Source organism: Panthera onca, chromosome A3 (assembly GCF_046562875.1).
Source record: "Panthera onca isolate mPanOnc1 chromosome A3, mPanOnc1 haplotype 2, whole genome shotgun sequence".
Classification (NCBI taxonomy): Eukaryota; Metazoa; Chordata; class Mammalia; order Carnivora; family Felidae; genus Panthera; species Panthera onca.
Window position 1 is genome coordinate 118,065,586 of NC_138341.1, and position 13,815 is coordinate 118,079,400.

At 48.4% G+C, this 13,815-nt stretch overlaps 1 protein-coding gene across 4 annotated transcripts in view; it reads left to right on the top strand.

Moving 5' to 3' along the window:
* Nucleotides 1-13,815, top strand: part of SRC (SRC proto-oncogene, non-receptor tyrosine kinase) — a 60,687-nt gene that overhangs the window by 21,055 nt on the left and 25,817 nt on the right. For all 4 annotated transcript variants that reach the window (XM_060617272.3, XM_060617271.3, XM_060617276.3 and 1 more), the window contains exon 2: nucleotides 6,558-6,628. The gene's annotated coding sequence lies outside the window, so the exon portion shown is untranslated. The remainder of the gene's footprint in view (nucleotides 1-6,557; nucleotides 6,629-13,815) is intronic.

Genomic DNA, 13,815 nt, shown 5'->3' on the forward strand with positions numbered 1-13,815 from the left:
GGCAGCAGGTGCAAAGCTCAGGGCAGGCGCCTACTGGGTTCTTGGGGTGAGGGGGAGCAGCACACCGAGTGAGAAGGGCAGAATACATGAAAAGGGGTAGGACTGCTAGAGTGCTCTCTAGGGTTTTGGACTCCTTTGTCGGTTAGGGGCTGTGAAGGCTGTTAAGTAGGAGTGATGGTTCAGACTGACATTTCCGAGAGGCTCTCTGCCCCCAGGTGGCCAGCTTGGAGGAGGAAGCCGGGCCTGAACTAGGGGGTGGCCGTGTGTTTGGATTCAGGATGTGTTTGGAGGTGGGACTGACAGGGCTTGGAACTGAGTTACATGGGGGCGGGAGGAATCATCTTTCCTCTCTTGGGCTGCTGGTGATGAGGGGCCGAGTCCCCACCACAGAGCACTGTGGCTTCTGGTTTATGTTTGTTCCCTCTCCCCAGCCCATCTGGAGGCACGGGGTCCCAGTGGCTTCTTCACCTTGTCCTAAGGACTGGACTAAGCCCTCCAGTTGCCGTGGCTCTGAACAACTGTACGCCTTAGGTGAAACTGGCAGGACCCTACCCGTTTTACAGATGAGAAAACTGAGGCCAAGAGTGGGACCTCCATAGCCTGGGGTACACAGCAGGGCAGGGTTGGAGTTTGGTCTCTCGGGACTCAGGGGATCTGTGGGTTTGGGGTCTATGGACCTTGCCTCCCCCCACCACTTCCAGCTAAAAATTTCTGGGTGTACCTGAGATTTTGGGTTTTTTTTCTGCCCTGAACTGTCTTGGAGATATGGAGGCTGCTCAGTGTGACCTCAGGGTCAGGGGTGGGGTCAGGAGCCTAGACTGTCACTTGCCATGTGAGCCGGACCTCAGTTTCCTCTGTTGGGGGCTGGCCCTCACAGCAGCTTTGGGAGGACCAGATAAAACAGTGCATGTCAAGTGCCAAGCCTGATGCCTGGCATACAATACACATTCAGTAATCAGCAGGTATTTTTATTATTGTTTCTGTGGGGAGTAAGGACATGTGTGTAAGTCTGGCCTCCGGCTACGTCCACCCACAGAGCGGGGCTTTGGGGGCAGGGCGGGAGTTGCCAAGTGATGTCTTCTAGATAACTCAGCACCAGGGGATTGAAAGTCCCCGGGATCCATGCCCAACACCACTTGCCACACCGGGAAACCGGCCATGAAACAACTTGGGACAGAGCAGGGTTTTACACCAGGTGGCCTGCCGCCTTGCCCTGCTCCCGCGCCGCCCACTTCCGGGCCTTCTCCTTCCCTCTAGGGCTTCTAGGCTGTGGACAGGTGTGGACAAATCCTAGCGGGAAGGGATCCTGTACTCTACAGGGCAGGTCAGGGCCTGGGGTCTAGAAAGGGGTCCCCTTTCCGCCCAAGAAGAAACCCCAGAGCTACAGGGGCTGGAATAGTTCTGTCTCTCTGGGGCTGGGATTAGTGGGCTCTGTGGTCCGCTTAGGCTTTGCCCTCACCGGGCTGCAGGTCCCGTCCCCAGCAGCACACCCGCCTCTCTCTGCTGGTGCCGGTACAAGCCTGCGGCGCCTTGCCCCTCCCTGGCCACACTGGCAGAGCCGGTTTGAGGCCTGCCCGCCCCGAGCGTGTTTGCACCACGAACATGGGACCAGACATGTTGTGGCTGCTTTGGCCTGTGGATGGCCCCTGGCTCACTCTTCCCTCACTCCTTGCTCACTCAGCAAACATCCTCTGCTACCTGTTCTGTGCCTGGGCCCGTGCCGGGTGCGGCTTGGGGCCTGGAGTTGCCTCAGACTTGCACACGGCCCTGTGTAAGTCAGGGGGGTCAGAAGCTCTGCCATAGGGACACGCCAGGCAGGGGCAGGAGAGAGCAGTGGTCGGGGTATAGGCTGTGGGACTCGACAGACCCAGGGCCGAGGCCTGTACATCTTCATCATATGGGGCCCTGGGTAGGACCCATTCATCTTTCCCTTCCTCCCTCCCTTCCTTCAGCTCTTCCTCCCTTTTTCCCTCCCTCCCTCCCTCCTTGCACTGGAGTTTGTGAAGTCTCAAGGGAGGCAGGTGGTATAGCTTTGGGGAGGTGACAGCATGTGCAAAGTCTGAAGGCTAGGGGGTGATTACAAGTTAAAGGGAGGGTCGGGGGGTAGGGGGGAAAGAGAACGCAGCAGGCCTCGATCCTGTGAGCAGCAGGTAGGAGCTTTGAAGCCATCTTGCTGACTACTGTCCCCAGCCTCAGGCTCAGATGCTCCCTCCCTCAGAGGTCTGCCAGAGGCATCATGTCGTGCATAAGTAAATGGAGGACTGGACTTCCTGAGGTCACACATCGGGGACGGGCCACCTGTGTGTGGGCTTGGAGATTGGAGGAGGGGGAGCGGAACTCAGGGCTGACCGTGTGGCAGGGCCAGGCCACCAGGTGCTCCTGCCCACCAGTGTCACTGGAGGGAGTTCCTGCATGGGTGTGGGTGGGGAGGAGGGGGGGCACTGTGTGTTCCCGGAGCAGAGAGGCAGGGTTGCTGGCAGGGAACAGCGAACACTGTGAGCCCCTGAAGGCAGTGCGCAGAGGCTGCTGGCTGGCGGTTGTCCCCCCAAGCCCATCAGCCATCACCCATCAGCCAGTGGGGGTGGGGCAGCTGGGAGCCCAGGGAGAGATGACCTTGGAGAGGCTTGTTATCTCAGTGGCATGGGGTGGCGGTGGGGTGGGGATGGAAGGTTGGGATCTATCTGCTAAGGAATCCTTGGCATGCCAGGGTCTCTGTTCGGGTGCAGATACTGAGCCCCGAGGTGGGGGTGTGACTTGCCTGAGGTCACACGGTGATTCTGATGGAGGCCTTCCGCTCTCAGCCAGGTGGTACCTGGCTGGGTCCCTGAGACCCGCCTGTATTGGGCCTGGTGCCTTGAGAATCTTCTCTTCAGTCCCAGTGCCCACACCCTCATCCAGGGGCCCGCCTCGCCGTATGACCTGGGGCCGGGTGCCCCTCCAGAGTCTCAGCTCTTGGTCTGTGAATGCGGATGTCTCACAAAGCCTCCCTGACACCAGGGCTGTGACCCCCTGGCCTGTGAGCCTGCCCACCTGCTGGCAAAGGCCGCTTGGCCTCGACTCTGGGGTAGAGGCTACAGTAGGGTATAGGGTGGGTGAGACCTTCTAAGCCCGCCGCCCTCACCGGCCCCGGGAGGCTCCAATGGGCAGGAGGACCAGTAGCCCCCTTCCAGTGACCTCCCTCTCAGGCCTTGGTGGAGGGGGATGGTGGGAAGTTGGCGTGGGAAAGATGGAGCCACCCACTGTGTGCTTGTCTTTCCCCCCATTTTGCTGTTGGGGAGACTGAGGCTACATGGTTTACACTGATCTTACACTCCCTTTGGGCCTTCCCAAGCAGTCCCTTCTGCCTGGATCCTACTTCCCCTCCCTCTTTTCACACACTGCCCAGCCTTCAGACCTCAGCTGAGATGTCCCCTCCTCTGGGAAGTCCACCATGGTTTAGGCCCCCTCTTGCCCCTCTAGCCCTCTAGAGTTCGAGATGACTGTGCTTTGCCAGGGTTACTGTGGGATGAAGGCTCAGTAACCTTACTTTGCCCTTCTCTACACCCTCAGGGGCCTGAGAAAACCTTCATGGCCTCTCAGTGTTTCAGGACCTTCTGATCTAGGTTGCTGGATAGATCCTCTCGGGGCCTCCTTCAGACCTCCTCGGGCCTGGGCCAAAGACCAGCAGTGGCCCGGTTAAGCTGGGACCCACACAGTTCAGACCTCTCACTCAGTAACCCCCTGCACATCTGACCTTCCTGCCTCAAAGCCTTTGCACATGCTGTGCCAACCTCCTAGACTGCCCTTCCCTTGCCTGCCTCCTTATTGGTCCAGTGGAGAGAGAATGGGCTTTGGTATCACTCAGATCTGGGTTGGCACCTGGGTCTCCATTTCCTGGCTGGGCAACTTCCTGGAGACTTTATGTTCTCATGTGTGACATGAGTGTGGCCATGGCTCACTTCAGGGCTCTTGGGAGCATTTGAAGGGGTAGCGTGAACCCTAGGTGGGAGGATGTGAGGGGGAAGCGTGTGGCCATCAGCATGCCCCATTCCACCCTGCCAGCCTGCATTGGAGCAGCTGGTGGCATGGAGTTCTGGAGAGGGAGCCGAGGTGGCCCTAGACCCGACCGAGAAGACCCCCGCCATAGGCTCCTTCCTTGGGTCCTTCCCTTTAGGGAGAAGCTCAGAGAGGAAGGGACTTGCCAATCGGCTGCTAAGAGGTGAGATTTTAGTCACACCATTTAATCTGTCTGTGCTTCAGTTAAGAATGACACATAGTAGGTCCTAAGTAAATACTAGCTGTTACTACTGTCATTGTTCATATTCCCCCACTCTGAAGCCAGGGTCCTTTCCATGTTCTGAAACCACTTGTAGAAAAACACCCCCGTATGACAGGTAATTGCTTTGAGAGTGTGAAGGAAAAAAGGAATCAGGTGAAGATCCCAGCCTGGGGGTAGGAGGGAGCTTCTGTTCTAGTGGAGGGGGGGTGGTGCGTAGGGGAGACAGGAGAGGAATTCAGCCCCCATCTATGAAATGGGACTGTTGGACTGGCATCCTTGCCGTGCTGCCCCGGCCTCAGCTTCCTCCTCTGGGGACAGGCCAGTGCTTGTGGCACTAGCCCTATGGAGCTGTTGTGAGGAGGGAGGAGGCATCAGTTGGAGGACCCAGCCTTGGAGGCTCGGAGGGGTCAGTTGTTCACTCTGTAAGTGGTCCTTGGGCTGTGTGGCCTTAGGTCAGCCACTCTCCCTGTCCTGGCTTCCATTTCCCCTTATGGAAAATGACTGGCCAGGGAGCCCTGCTTAGTCCCCGTTATGTGGACTTACCTGCAAGAGTCCAGCTGGGACCAGTGGCCTTGGAGAGAGGGGCTGACAACAGCCCGGGGCCAGGAGAGCCAGGATCCCCAGCTGGCCCTCTTTTGTCTTGGATGGTGTCCTGGGCCCTGACTTGGCTTCTCTGAGCCTTCCTCTGTCCCCTCCTCTAAAAGAGGGGACTGACTGTCCCTGCATAGATGGGGCCTGGTGAGAACCAGAGAGCTAAGCAATAATGGAAACAGTCATGTTCCTAATAGGAAGGGCCCCGTTTATTAAGCATGGCCTGTGTGCTCAGGGCTCTGAGTGGTTAGCTCACTTGCCTGTGCGACTACCTGGGGGTGACCGTGGCATCTCCATGGTACTGAGGGAGTCTTCGGTCAATTTACCTAGAGTCCTCCCATGGGCTGCAGCAGGGCCCCCCCTAACCATGATTCTGTAGCCCACTTGGGTCAGGCAGGTGCCTGCTGGGGCCTTTCTGGTCCCCTCCTTCCAGAGGCAGGACTGATGGCTGCCAGCGGGCTGTTTCCCTCCCCCCCCACCTCCACCCTCCTCCCTGCCAACACGTTCCTGACACAGCCTCCACCACCCACCCACCCATTCATCCTGCCCCTGATTGGGCCACTGTTATCAGGAGAGACTCCTGGACTGGCTGAGAAGAGCTCTCACCTTGCCCTTCTGAGGGGGGTTGTGACTGCTGATCTAGGCCCTGCTGGTGGCTCCCTTGGGGGGTGGGCCCTGGGACAGGAGGCTGCAGAGCCTAGACAGTTCAAGTCTACTTGCTGATGCTGTCTCTTATGAGCGCTGTGACATTAGGCAAGCAACTTGACCTCTCTGTGCCTCAGTTTTCTCCTCTGCAAAACGGAGCTGACCATACAGGGCCGCAGTAGGTTCATCTGGACTCATGCATGTGGTGTCCTACTTAGCCTGGTGCCCGAGACGTACAGGAGTCTCTCTGCCCATTAACAAGCTGTTGTTAGCATTGGAGAATCAATTGCCCCTCCTTTTTTGTGGGGCCCCCAGTTTGGATGGCACTGTCTCCCTTCTGATGAGTGCACGTCAGGAGGGCCCCGCGGGCATTTTCTTCTTCAGGCCCGTGGGACGAGTGAGAGGGCAGAGCTGAGAGGCTCTTTTCAGAAGTTGAGAATGTGCTGTGTGATCTTGGGCAGCCCCTATCCCTCTCTGAGCCTCCTTTTCTTGGTCCGTTCTCTTGAGCAGTTGGATGTGGGTGAGGCTCTGCCTCAGCCCCTTCTTGTCCCCATCACTGTACTCTCTATAATTCCTCCTTTGGCTGGTCTAGCTACCTGGCTTTTGTCTTTCACTCTTCAGTGCCTGGCGCGTAGCAGGTGCTCAGCTAAGCTTTGTTGAAGAAGCCAACCAATGCACGACGATTGAGTGAATACCCAGGGCTCTCCTATTTCCAGGTCTTTGTGTGAATGGCTCCCTTTGCCAGGAACACCGGCCCTAGTCATCTCTGCTTGTAGAATTCCTCATGCTTGAAGTCCCTTCTCAGATGCTGCCTCTCCCGGCTTCTCCCAGTCAGAGAGGGTTGCTGGTGCTCTGCACACTTAGTCTGAGGCTCTCTGCTCAGAGATGTGGATGGAGACCTGTTATCATCCAACTCGTGTACATAGTAACGTATTCATAAACAACAAGGACCACGCGCTGACGAGGCACCAGGCACAGGGGGGAGCCTTGCGCAAGGATTGTCTTATTTCATCCTCCACGACAACCTTGAAGGTAGACATTATTATTATCCCTCCCTTTGCAGATCACAGAAGCTCAGAGAAGTGAAGTGACTTTCCCAGCTATGAGAGAGAGCGCACCAGGATTTGAAACCAGGTAAGACTGTGTTTTTTCTTAAAAACAAAAGGAAAACCATTAACACACATAGCAAAAAATAATTCAAACAGTCCAAAGGAAGACAGGGTAAAGCCTCTCTTTGCAGCCACATCCCCTTGCCCAAGGCAGGCACTGGGAGGGGTTTCTGGCGTGTCCTTTTAGGGAGAGGCAGACGTATACAAGCATGTATGTTAGAAAACAAACACAAACACATTGTAACATGTGGTATGTCCTGTTCCACACCTGTTTTTTCTTCACGTGTACCTTGAGGATCATTTGTGCTACTGCTTTCTTTTTCATGGTTGAATGGTGTTCTAGTATGCGCTGTGTGGATGGAGACCGTGCTTTACTTCATTGGCGAAGAATATTTTGGTTGTTTCCAGCCTTTTGCTTATTGTAGACAGTTCTGCAATGAATATCCTCCATCATACACGTCATATTCATGTGCGAGGGTTCCTCTGGGATTAATCCCAAACTGCAGGGTCGGGGAGCATGCGCGGTTGCAATTTTGATGGAGATTGCCAGAGCTTATGATCATGCACCCTCACACCGCATCCTCTGACCCCCCCACCAGTGCGGGTTGCTATAATTTCGGGGTCTTGGCCAATCCGACAGTTGAACAGTGGCCTCTGCTAGTGTTTGTTTGCTTTTTTTTTTTTTTAATATCACAGCTTTATTGAGATATAATTCACAGACCAAACAATTCACCCATTTAAAATGTGCAATTTAATGGCTTTTAGTATATTCACTGAGTTGTGTAACTATTACCACAATGAATTTTAGAACTTTTTTCTTTTTTCTTGTTTTAAAGTTTATTTATTCATTTTTGAGAGAGAGAGAGAGAGAGAGAGAGAGAGAGAGAGAGAGAGAGAGAGGATCCCAAGCAGGCTCTGCACTGGCAGTGCAGGGCCCGACGCAGGGCTCAAACTCATGAAGCGTGAGATCATGATCTGAACTGAAACCAAGAATTAGACCCTTAACTGACTGAGCCACCCAGGTGCCCCTAGAACATTTGTATTACCCCAGAAAGAAACTGTGTGCCCATTAGTCACTCCCCACTCTCCTCAAACGTTTCTCCCCTAGCCCCAGACAACAACAAATCTTCCTGTTTCTATAGACTTGCCTAGTCTAGACCTTTTATATAAATGGAATCATACAATACATGGTCTTCTATGCCTGGCTTCTTTCACTTAGCATCATGTCTTCAAGATTCTTCCATGTTATAACATGTTATCAGGACTTCATTCCTTTTTCTTGCCAAATAATACTCCATTGTCTGCATCTCCTTCATGATTAATGATATCGAGCATCTTTTCATGCAGTTATTGGCCATTTGTAGATCTTCTTTGGAGAAATATCCGTTCAAATCCTTTGCCCATTTTTTAATTGGATTGTTTGTCTTTTTGTTGTTGAGTTATACAAGTTCTCTATATATTCTAGATGCAGATCTCTTATCGTATATATGGTTTGCAAATATTTTTCCCATTCTGTGAATTCTTTTTATCTCCTTGATGGTGTCTTTTGGACACAGAGGTTTTAAATTTTGATGATGTCCAGTTTATCCATTTTTTCTTTTGTTGCTTCTGCCCTGGGTGTCATATCTAAGAAACCAAAATCATAAAATTTATACCTATATTTTCTTATAAGAATGTTTTCAGTTTTACCTTTCATATTTAGGTTTGCAATCCATTTTTAATTTTTTTAATTAAAAAAAATTTTTTTAATGTTTATTTATTTTTGAGATGGTGGGGGGGTGGGTAGGGGCAGAGAGAGAGGGAGACACAAAATCCAAAGCAGGCTCCAGGCTCTGAGCTTGCACAGAGCCCAACACAGGGCTCGAACCCATGAACCATGAGATCATCACCCGAGCTGAAGTCTGGCATTTAACTAACTGAGCCACCCAGGCCCCCCTCGTGATCCATTTTGAATTGATTTTTAGTGTAGGGTCTGAGGAAGGTGTCCAGTTTCCTTCTTTTGCATGTGTCTGTCCAGTTTTTCCTGTAACATTTGTTGAAAAGACTGTTTTATCTCCATTGTGTGGTGTTGGCATATGCTTGTCAAAACTCCTTTGACTGTAAATGTGAGGGTTTATTTCTGTCCCTCAATTCAATCCCATTGATGTATACATCTGTCCTTATGCCGGTACCATGGTGTCTTTTTAGAAAAAAAAATTTCTTTTAAGTAATCTCTACCTCCAATGTGGGGCTTGAACTCACCATCCTGAGATCCAGAGTCCCATGTTGTACTGAGTAAGCCAGCCAGGGGCCCCATGGTGTCTTGATTACTGGAGCTTTTCCACAAGCTCTGAAATTGAAATGAATGAGCCCTCAAGCTTTGTTTTTCTTTTTCAAGATTGTTTTGGCTATTCTGGGTCCCTTGAGTTTCCATATGAATTTTAGGACCAATTCGTCAATTTTTGCGAAGAAGATAGCTGGGATTTTGATAGGGATTACGTTGACTCTGTAGATCAGTTTGGGGAATATTACCATTTTAGCAATGTTTAGTCTTCCAATCCATGAACATGGGATGTCTTTCCATTTATTTAGATTTTCCTTAATTTCTTTCAATAATTTTTGAATTTTGCACTTCTTTGGCAATTCTTATTCCTAAATATTCCTTTGATATTGTAAATTGTTTTCTTAATTTTCTTTTTGGACTGTTCATTAGCGTATAGAAATAGAATTTATTTTTTATATATTGATCTTGTACTTTGCAAGCTTGGTGAATTTGTTTATTAATTCTGATCATTTTTTAGTGGAATCCTTAGGAATTTCTGTATACAAGATCATATCATCTGCAAACAGGGTGAGCTTTACTTTTTCCTTTCCAATCTGGATGCCTTTTATTTCATCTTCTTCTCGACTGCCCTGGCTGGAACTTCCAGTGCAATGTTAAAGAGAAGTTGTAAGAGTGGACATCCTTATCTCATTCCTGATCAGTACTCAACACCATTAAGTATGATGTTGAATATGAATTTTTCATAGGTGCCCTTTATCAGATTCCCTTCCAGGGAATTTGTTGAGGTTTTTGTCATGAAAGGGTGTTGGATTTTGTCAAATGCCTTTCCTGCATCTATTGAGGTTATGGTGTGGTTTTTGTCCTTTATTCTATTTATATGGTGTGTTACATTAGTTGATTTTCAGGAAGTTAAACCAGTCTCGTATTCTTGGAGTAAATCTCACTTGGTCATGATGTATAATTCTTTTTATATGTTGTCGAATCCAGTTTGCTAGTATTTTATTAAAGATTTTTGTATCTTATATTCATAAGATATAGCAGTCTGTAGATTTCTCCTTTTTTGGTTTTTAATGATGTCTTTGTCTGGTTTTGGTATTAGGGTAATATTGGCTTCATAGAATGAGTTGGGTGGTGTTCCTAGCGAATCCTTGGTATTAATTCTTCTTTAAATGTTTGATAGAATTCACCAGTGAAGCCAACTGGGTCTGGGTCTGTATTTGTGAGAAGTTTTTAAATTACTAATTTAATCTCTTTTTCCTAGTTTTAGCTTTATTCCAATTTTCTATTGATTAGTTTTAGTTTTTTTTAAGGAGTTTGTCAATTTCATCCAAGTTATGTTATTTGTTGGAATAGCACTATTTATAGCTTCCCCTTATAACCTTGCTTTATTTCTATAAGGTCTGTAGTAGTATCCTCTCTTTCATTCCTGTTTTTAGTCATTTGAGTCTTCTCTCTGATTTTCTTGTTCAGTCTAGCTAAAGGTTTGTCAATTTTGTCAATCTTTTCAAAGAACCAACTTTTGGTTTTGTTGATTTTCTCTGTTGTTTTTATTTTCTATGCCATTAATTTCTGCCCTAATCTTTATTTCCTTTCTTTTACTTGCTTTAGGGTTTGTTTGCTTTTCTTTTCTGTTGTGTTAAGGTGGAAGGTTAGGTTATTGGCTTGAGATTTTCCGTCTTTTTTTTTTTTTTAATTTGAGAGAGAGAGAGAGAGAAAGAACACAAGCAGGAGAGAGGGGCAAAGGGAGAGAGAGAGAGAAAGAGAGAGAGAGAGAAAGAGTCTTAAACAGGCTCCATGCTGATGTGGGGCTTGATCCCATGACCCTGGGATCATGACCTGAGCCAAAATCAAGAATTGGATGCTCAACTCACTGAGCCACCCAGACATCCCTTTCCTCTTTTTAATTTATTATTTTCTTCTTTTTAAAAAAAAAAATTTTTTTTTAACGTTTTTATTCATTTTTGAGACAGAGGGAGACAGAGCATGAATGGGGGAGGGTCAGAGAGAGGGAGACACAGAATCCGAAACAGGCTCTGGGCTCTGAGCTGTCAGCACAGGGGCCCGATGCGGGGCTCGAACTCACGGACCGCGAGATCGTGACCTGAGCCGAAGTCGGCACTCAACCGACTGAGCCACCCAGGCACCCCTCTTCTTTTTTAATATAGGTATTCATACTTACAAATCTCCCTTCAAGTTCTACTTTATTGCATCCCATACATTTTGATATGTGGTGTCATCATGTTTATTCACCTCAAAGTATTTTCTATTGTTTTGATGATTTCTTTGACTCATTGGTTACTGAGGAAGGTATTAATTTTTACATATTTGTATTTCTGTTACTGATTTCTTAATTCATTCTATTGTGAAGGGAAACGTAGTTTGTATGATTTCACTCCTTTTAAATTTATTGAGGCTTAGAATATGGTCTGTCCCAGAGAATGTTCTGTGCACTTGAGAAGAATGTATATTCTGCTGTGGTCAGGGAGCTTGTGTAGTTTTAATTTGTATTAATATATATATTTTTTTAAAAAGTTTGTTTATTTTGAGAGAGAGAGAGAGAGAAATTTAGAGTGTGAGCAGGGGAGGAGCAGAGAGAGAGGAAGACAGAGAATCCCAGGCAGGCTCTGTGCTGACAGTGTGGAGCCTGACATGGGGCTCAAACCCACAAAGCATGAGATCATGACCTGAGCTGAAATCAAGAGTCAGATGCTCAACTGACTGAGCCACACAGGCGTCCCTGATTTACATTTCTCTTATAAATGAGGCTGAACATCTTGTCATATGTTGAAGAGCTGTTTGGCTTGCTGTAAACTATCTGGTTATTTTGCTTATTTTGTGGGAGCTCATTATATATTAAGGGGTAAACCCTTGTCTATCATATGAGTTGCAAATATTTTTCTTAGTGTTATTTGCCTTTTGAATTTGTTTATGATATTTATTGAGCCATGCAGACATTGTAGGTTTTTATGTAGATAGATTTATCATTTTTTTTAATGTTTACTTGTTTTTGAGAGAGAGAGAGTGAGAGCGCACGTAAGCGGGGGAGGGGCAGAGAGAGAGGGAGACACTGAATCCGAAGCAGGCTCCAGGCTCTGAGCTGTCAGCACAGAACCCGACATAGGGCTCGAACCCATGAACTTGTGACGTCCTGACCTGAGGTGAAGTCAGATGCTTAACCTACTGAGCCACCCAGGTGCCATGATAGATTTATCATTTTAAAAATGACTTTTAGGTTTGGGGTCTCTGGGTCGCGCAGTTTGTTGAGCGGCCGACTCTTGATCTTGGCTCAGGTCATGATCTCATGGTTTGTGAGTTAAAGCCCCGTATCAGGCTTTGTGTCAGTGGTGCAGAGCCTGCTTGGAATTCTCTCTCTCTCTCTCTCTCTCTCTCTCTCTCTCTCTCTCTCTCTCCCTCCCCCTCCCTCCCTCCTTCTGTCTCTCTCTGCCTGTCTCCGACTTGTGCTGTCTCTCTCTCTCTCAAAATAAATAAATAAACTTAAAAAAATGATTTTTAGGTTTTGTGCCATGTTAAGAAATGTTTTTCTCGTTCTGAGATTAGAAAATTTATTCTCTGCTTTCCGTTTGAGAGATTCATAGTTTTATTTTGTGTGGTTTAAATCTGATTGATCTGGGATTTATAGGCATATGGAGTAGGTTCGAAATCTGACTTTAATTTATTTCCTGACGGCAGGTCATTGATCTCAGCTCTATCTTAAAAATAATCTACCTTTTTTTATACGGGCATGAAATGCCACCTTTGTTATGTGTTAAATCCCTGTATGTTTGGGAACAATTTTTGGACCCTCTATTCTGTTCCATTGATTTGTTTGTTTTTGTGCTGATATCATACAGTTTAAAAAAAAATTTTTTTTAGTGTTTATTTATTTTTGAGAGAGACAGAGAGAGAGTGCAAGCTAGGGAGGGGCAGAGAGAGAGGGAGACACAGAATCCGAAGCAGGCTCCAGGCTCTGAGCTGTCAGCACACAGCCCGATGTGGGGCTCGATCTCACGAACTGTGAGTTCATGACCTGAGCCGAGATCAAGAGTTGGATGCCTAACAACTGAGCCACCCAGGCACCCTGATTTTATTTTCTGATCGCTGTTGGCATATAGATACATTGTGGATTTGGAGGTATTAGCTTTTAATTTCCTTCCACTGAATTTGCTTTTTGTTTAGTGGTTTTGCAGCAGATTCTCTTGGATTTCCCAGAGCTACACGGGTAACATCTGCAAATGATGATACTTGTCTTCTCTTTTCTAATTCCCCTTTATTACTTCCCTTTCTTGTTCTTAGCTCATTGGATTGGCAAGGATCTCAGAGCAAGGTTAACTCGTGGACACACTTGTCTTTTCTGGACTCTTTCCCCGCGAAGTGGCTTTTCTAGGCCTGGGGTCCTAAGGAACTCCGCCAGACAATCCCTCTAGGGCCGTGCACAGAGCTTGGCACGTAGTAGGAATCTGGGAAGCCTTTGCCTCATTGGAGGAGTGATTACAAAAGACAGCAAGGATCTAAAAAAGGTTTTCCGCAGTAATGATGATGGTAGCTGGTGTTTATTGAGCACTTCCTATCTGCGAGGCACTATTAAGTATTACCTCATGTTTTCTCACAACGAGGCTAGCTGTGTGGGAACAATTGTGCGGATTCCCATTTTTGAGAAGGGGTAGACTGAGGCCCCCTTGAGGCTGCATGACTAGGACGCGGCAAGGCGGCATCTGAACCTGGCGCTCTGGCTCCAGGCTTATATTTTTGTGATGCTTCTGCTTCCCAGGAGCGTCCAGAGTTATGGACGATGATATCAGAGGTTGGCCTCTGACCCCTGTGTTGCCTCTGTGTCAGGGAGGTGGAGGTGGTGGAGTGGTAGGTGCGCCTGGGGCGGTGAGGGCTGCCCGCACAGCACGCCGTACGTCACTCTCCTGGACCTCGAGCACGCCAACCCCGGTGCCCTCACT